Below are 7,907 nucleotides of genomic sequence, written 5' to 3'. Positions count from 1 at the left end.
GGTTTATGTGTACTGTTGATGGTTTATGTGTACTGTTGATGGTTTATGTGTACTGTTGATGGTTTATGTGTACTGTTGATGATTTATGTGACTGTTGATGGTTTATGTGGAGTGTTAATGGTTTATGTGTACTGTTGATGGTTTATGTGTACTGTTGATGGTTTATGTGACTGTTGATGGTTTATGTGTACTGTTGATGGTTTATGTGGACTGTTGATGGTTTATGTGTACTGTTGATGGTTTTTGTGTACTGTTGATGGTTTATGTGGACTGTTGATGGTTTATGTGTACTGTTGATGGTTTATGTGTACTGTTGATGGCTTATGTGTACTGTTGATGGTTTATGTGTACTGTTGATGGTTTATGTGTACTGTTGATGGTTTATGTGACTGTTGATGGTTTATGTGTACTGTTGATGGTTTATGTGGACTGTTGATGGTTTATGTGTACTGTTGATGGTTTATGTGTACTGTTGATGGTTTAAGTGACTGTTGATGGTTTATATGTAGTGTTAATGATTGATGTGGACTGTTGATGGTTTATGTGTACTGTTGATGGTTTATTTGTACTGTTGATGGTTTATGTGTACTGCTGATGGTTTATGTGACTGTTAATGGTTTATTTGGACTGTTGATGGTTTATGTGTACTGTTGATGGTTTATGTGTACTGTTGATGGTTTATGTGGACTGTTGATGGTTTATGTGGACTGCTGATGGTTTATGTTACTGTTGATGGTTTATGTGGACTGTTGATGTTTTATGTTACTGTTGATGGTTTAAGTGTACTGTTGACGGTTGATGTGTACTGTTGATGGTTGATGGTTTATGTGGAGTGTTGATGGTTTATATGTAGTGTTAATGATTGATGTGGACTGTTGATGGTTTATGTGTACTGTTGATGGTTTATGTGTACTGTTGATGGTTTATGTGACTGTTGATGGTTTATGTGTACTGTTGATGGTTTATGTGGACTGTTGATGGTTTATGTGTACTGTTGATGGTTTATGTGGAATGTTGATGGTTTATGTGTACTGTTGATGGTTTATGTGGAATGTTGATGGTTTATGTGACTGTTGATGGTTTATGTGTACTGTTGATGGTTTATGTGGACTGTTGATGGTTTATGTGTACTGTTGATGGTTTATGTGGACTGTTTATGTGGAATGTTGATGGTTTATGTGTACTGTTGATGGTTTATGTGGACTGTTGATGGTTTATGTGTACTGTTGATGGTTTATGTGGACTGTTGATGGTTTATGTGTACTGTTGATGGTTTATGTGTACTGTTGATGGTTTATGTGTACTGTTGATGGCTTATGTGTACTGTTGATGGTTTATGTGTTGATGGTTTATGTGTTGATGGTTTATGTGTATTGTTGATGGTTTATGTCGACTGTTGATGGTTTATGTGTACTGTTGATGGTCTATTTGTACTGTTGATGGTTTATGTGTACTGCTGATGGTTTATGTGGGTTTATGTGGACTGTTGATGGTGGACTGTTGATGGTTTATGTGTACTGTTGATGGTTTATGTGTACTGTTGATGGTTTATGTGACTGTTGATGGTTTATGTGTACTGTTGATGGTTTATGTGTACTGTTGATGGTTTATGTGTACTGTTGATGGTTTATGTGTACTGTTGATGGTTTATGTGGACTGTTGATGGTTTATGTGACTGTTGATGTTTTATATGTACTGTTGATGGTTTATGTATACTGTTAATGGTTTATGTGTACTGTTGATGGTTTATGTGGACTGTTGATGGTTTATGTGTACTGTTGATGGTTTATGTGTACTGTTGATGGTTTATGTGACTGTTGATGGTTTATGTGTACTGTTGATGGTTTATGTGGACTGTTGATGGTTTATGTGTACTGTTGATGGTTTATGTGTACTGTTGATGGTTTATGTGACTGTTGATGGTTTATTTGGACTGTTGATGGTTTATGTGTACTGTTGATGGTTTATGTGTACTGTTGATTGTTTATGTGTACTGTTGATGGTTTATGTGTACTGTTGATTGTTTATGTGACTGTTGATGGTTTATGTGTACTGTTGATTGTTTATGTGTACTGTTGATGGTTTATGTATACTGTTGATGGTTTATGTGTACTGTTGATGGTTTATGTGTACTGTTGATGGTTTATGTGTACTGTTGATGGTTTATGTGACTGTTGATGGTTTATGTGTACTGTTGATGGTTTATGTGGACTGTTGATGGTTTATGTGTACTGGTGATGGTTTATATGTACTGTTAATGATTGATGTGGACTGTTGATGGTTTATGTGTACTGTTGATGGTTTATGTGTACTGTTGATGGTTTATGTGTACTGTTGATGGTTTATGTGTCTGTTGATGGTTTATGTGTTGTTGATGGTTTATGTGTACTGTTGATGGTTTATGTGTACTGTTGATGGTTTATGTGACTGTTGATGGTTTATGTGTACTGTTGATGGTTTATGTGTACTGTTGATGGTTTATGTGTACTGTTGATGGTTTATGTGTACTGTTGATGGTTTATGTGCACTGTTGATGGTTTATGTGTACTGTTGATGGTTTATGTGTACTGATGATGGTTATGTGACTGTTGATGGTTTATTTGCACTGTTGATGGTTTATGTGGACTGTTAATGGTTTTTGTGTACTGTTGATGTTTTATGTGCACTGTTGATGGTTTATGTGTACTGTTGATGGTTTATGTGTACTGATGATGGTTATGTGACTGTTGATGGCTTATGTGTACTGTTGATGGTTTATGTGTACTGATGATGGTTATGTGACTGTAGATGGTTTATTTGACTGTTGATGGTTTATGTGACTGTTGATGGTTTATGTGTACTGTTAATGGTTATGTGTACTGTTGATGGTTTATGTGACTGTTGATGGTTTATGTGACTGTTGATGGTTTATGTGAACTGTTGATTGTGGACTGTTGATGTGTGACTGTTGATGGTTTATGTGTACTGTTGATGGTTTATGTGTACTGTTGATGGTTTATGTGTACTGTTGATGGTTTATGTGTACTGTTGATGGTTTATGTGACTGTTGATGGTTTATGTGACTGTTGATGGTTTATGTGGAGTGTTAATGGTTTATGTGTACTGTTGATGGCTTATGTGTACTGTTGATGGTTTATATGTACTGTTAATGATTGATGTGGACTGATGATGGTTTATGTGTACTGTTGATGGTTTATGTGGACTGTTGATGGTTTATGTGTACTGGTGATGGTTTATGTGGACTGGTGATGGTTTATGTGACTGTTGACGGTTGATGTGTACTGTTGATGGTTGATGGTTTATGTGGACTGTTGATGGTTTATGTGGAATGTTTTGATGTGGGATGAGAAGTGACGATTTTGAGAAACCTCACTCGGGCTAGCTGATATGTTTTGAGTATAATGACATTTGTTTGTAACATTATAACCACCACTTGGATGAATGGTGTTCTATATCAGTAAATTGTTGGATTACGCAATCTAAAATGTCAGATGCTATAATGACGTAGGTTTGTAAAACTACAACAACTATACGCTGTGATTTCTTTCTAGTAAATTACTTGTGTGTTATTTGTTTCCTTGGGAAATGTTTACTAAAGCAAATTTTAAATACACAAAGGTCGGGTGTCCAATCAATAAACCGTTGGCCCACGCAATCTGAAATGAAGATTCGAGGCGCATTGTCTGACGCTTGCGTCACGTTGCCGCTAATGTTTCTCAGGAAGCCTAGAAATGGATAGATCTTTGCTGTTGTGGTTTCGTCCTTAAGCAAGACTAAATGTTACCCAATTTGCTTCGGATTTCACACACCGGCCTTCTGTGTTACATTCAGTGAGATAGACACCTACTTCAAAGTTACCCTGGCTGTTCGCAGATCAATAAACCTAACAAAATCCTACATATTATGCTAGTACCCTAAATGTATTCCGACACCATCCCCCAAAGGAAGAGATAGAAATACCGGTAAAATATCCATATTATAATTACTGCCATCAAGAAGAAGATGCATTTTGTATATATACGAACAAATTTCGCTGGACGATCAGTCTCATGTCGCTTGGTGAACTGCAGTTAAAGTGGTTGGTAATCCAGCAAGTTTGAAAACCCCTTTCTTGACATCTAACATGTAGGGTCTTCATGCGATGACAATGACAAGGAATTAGCATGGCTATTGAAAAAAGTAATTAGAAATTTAAAGGTTTAAGTATATATGTGAAGAACTGCTGAAATATTTCACGAATTCAATTGTCGAGCAGTACTCTTCAAATGTTGTAGGATAGGACTAAAACTGTTCATGTATTTAAAAACCCATCAGAATACCTGGCCCGATTTCATAAACTTGAAAGTGCCCGCATGAAAGCATCCCTTAAGTTAATATCAATATAAGGACATTTTCTTAAATTCAAGATTTCCGTAACTTATATAATTCTTTTCTATGGTAGTCAGGTTTCCATAAGAAAACTTCGTGAAACTGGGACCAAGGAAAACAAGTTTAAAATTGGGTTTTGTGAAAATATCTTTATAAAGACATTGTATCAGGTCTCTAACATTAATATCTGTCATGCTACGGGCATGACCCTGGTACTATTTCCATACGTTCACACCTTAACATATTTAGTTGGAGTAAAGAGACCAGGAAGCCCTCGCTAGTTTATGGTTGTTTTACGAATTAACAATCTTACTCCGTTTTCCTGTCCATTTCTAGGAGGTGAAAGCTATTTTTGTGTTGGATCAAGTCAAAAGCTTTCCCCATTTTTTCAGAAGTCAATTATCCCTCAACTTTGTCAATGACAGTCTAATGTTATCGACCAGTTATAACATTGGCAACTGATATCACACAATATATACATGAGAGTTACTCCTGTCATCTCAGATGAGAATTATGTTTTAGTTTCAGTAAAATCGTACAAACGTTACCTCACCATTGTGATGACTGAATGTAGTGTTTCTATAATCCATGCAAAACTGGATTGGATCAGCGAAGCATACATATCAGGGTTAACGATAGACATGTTGTCATGTACACCATTCGTCAATATGGTACAGCGAAGTTGAAATGTTGACAGCCAAATTCATTTTTCTTTGTATCATTATATCCAATCACATATACTTTTCGGTTGGTCTACTGCAAAATAGGCTACAGTTTCGCATGGAGCCACTTGTAGCCGATCCGCCAACGCTTAGCAGCTTCAACATCCTGTCCCATTTTTGCTGTGTTCTCTCCTCCAGAAAAAAACCCTTACCCAAAACTTTTAACTGGAAATATTTTCCTGCTCAACATATTATATGATATCCTAGGTCAGAAGTCATCGCGCTCCTGTTGGTAAAACGGGTAGTGATTTCCTCATATATCCGTATATCTTCTCTCCTGATACCTCGACCAAATGTTTCTTTCGTTCGAATTTATCATCAGTACTTATAATTCTTTTCTAAAAGCTTTTGAAAAAAAATTCCTTCTGTATTTGCTATCTTCTATTGGTTATTCTTACCAGTTCTATAGCAAAGGCCACTCACAATATATCACCTTAATGAGCGTTTATAGCTTATCCGTTTGTTTAGACATCACGTTTATACTGTATGAAAAATGCAATGAAAGGTGACTAAAAAATTTTAAGAAAATACCAACATATTCACGTAAACATAATTCAAACTCACATTTCATAAAACTATGGGCAAAATATGACCAAAACAAAGATTTACACGAAGATTCCTGAAAAAATACAAGGAGAATAAGAACAGATGTTCAGGAATATTTCTTCTTTGATTTGATCGTTTTTGTTTGTTTGTTTGTTTCTTGTTTGTTTGTTTTTTTTTGTTTTGTTTTGTTTTTCTTTTGTTTTGTTTTTATTTTGATTTTTTTAAATACGCTTCAGTTTAGTCCCCAACCATACATTTTTACCGCTTATCACCTGTCTTTGAGAAGAAAGCTCTCTTAACAAGAGAACGAAGGCGTTCCCATCAGTTTAGAAAACGTTATGGTTGTGGACAAAGTGGAAAAATCAAAAGTTCTTATAGAAACAAACTGCACAGTCAAATTAGATACAGTATCTACATACTGACTTGATCTGCGTTTTACCGCCATTTCGACCTCCTAGGACTCAACATTGACGCTGTAAGTTTTAATTGCTGAAACCCAAGAGGCGACTGAGGAAAGTCAAATTGATCGCAATAAATGTCGTAAATGAGGTAGGCTGCTGCTATAACGCATTGACTCAGTAAAGGTGGGGTCAACATATATGGGAATTTATCATTAGCATCGGCCCCCACTTGGAATTTTAAAAAAATAACCATAAACAGATGTCGGTATCAGAAGCTTAAATACCGAACAGTTAGTCTCGAAATTGATTTCTTATAAAATGGGAGCTCCTTGACTAACACCTTGGTGGGCGTTAAAGTAGTTGTTATGTAATGCCTTCTAGTGCATTTTTATGAGGCAATTTCAATAAAATTATGTCATTAAAGTGAGCACATTGTACCAACCAACATTTTGATACCACATCTCACACTATTTCAGGAGTAACGTTTCTTTTATGTTGAAAAATGCAGCCAAAAATCATAAAAAGCCATTACTTTCGAGTTTTGGACACTTCAATTTTCATACTTCCAAAACAGTCTATTTTTCATACTTTCTTAACAGTTGGCCACAGATATCTTTCAAAAGGAGGATTCTTGGAAAAATAGAAAACCGGTAAATTTTATCATTTCACACATTTGCTTAAAAAACCAAGAAACACTTTTTTTTCATTTTCGTTAAGTGGTGACAGCTTAATAACCAAAAATCTCTAGGTCTTGCTATTTGACAAGATGGTTGTTCATGTCACTTTGTATCAGTTTGGTTATCATTGTTGAACTTGACCTCTGTTCAAGGTCACACAAATGAAATTTGTTAAGATAAAGACATTTTTGTGCAAGTTTCACAATTTGAAGATTTAGTAAGCAGCTTTATACAAATCTTTTGATGAAAGTCAATAAAGTGACCTTATTAGAGAGATTATATACAGTAATAGTGACGGGTTTTGCCTTTGTCAGTTCCTCTCCATAATTTGAGCCACTTTGAGAAGCTAATAAGAAACAGAACAGTTGCAGTTTGCAGCACATTACATTGCATTTTAGTATAGCAGAACTCCTCAAGTGATTGCTTGTTTGAACTTGAGTGTTGCATGAACTGGGTTAGTTTGATCTTGATGTTGAACATGGCCGAAGGAATACAAAATTCACGCATTTCAACGGTTCTCTTGTCCGCTGGACAGACACAGAAGTAATCTCTAACAGGGTCATCTTGCTCAACTATGTCAAACGAAATCCAAACATTGTATTTTGACTGTGATTTGTGCCTTCAATTGATTTGGCCTTGGAGAAGATTTTCATCGTGCTGAAAGACCCAAACTTCAAAGTCTCAAGCAGGAGTTAGATGTTCAGCAATATATCTGGGTGCTACTTTCAACTGGTATGATCCGCAGGTTACTGTTTCTAAATATTCCATATCCAGTACTGGAAACTCTATTGAACAGGCATCAAGTTTCACCCAGTTGGCCTTGTTGCGCCTAGAAAGGTCAGGTTCATCTGCAACCCTTGAGGCCAAGGTGATGGACAGAGCCAAATGGGATTGCATTCGCTCAGCAAGACGACGGTCCCTCAAGTCCCTCTCTGGTGTGGACACATAAATTGGTCCACGTACAGCAGCATTCAAGGAAGCAGTGGCTACTTTAACCAGTTCCTCTGTGGCACTTAGGAAGCAGTTTGTGATGAGTTGTTCTCTGAACAGTTTCCACTGTTTCAGTCGACCATGGTAGCTCTTCACAACCCATCTTCCATTTTAATTTCAACAAATTTTATTGACAAATGTCAAAAGGAATTTGACATCAGGCATTGCCTATTTAAGTCCTCTCCTTCAAGTGACAACCTGTG

Source organism: Ylistrum balloti, unplaced genomic scaffold (genome assembly GCF_031769215.1).
Source record: "Ylistrum balloti isolate Yb309-2 unplaced genomic scaffold, AGI_CSIRO_Ybal_v1 Utg370344, whole genome shotgun sequence".
In the NCBI taxonomy this organism is placed as follows: Eukaryota; Metazoa; Mollusca; class Bivalvia; order Pectinida; family Pectinidae; genus Ylistrum; species Ylistrum balloti.
The sequence above is the reverse complement of the archived record's forward strand: the minus strand, read 5'-3'. Positions refer to the sequence as shown.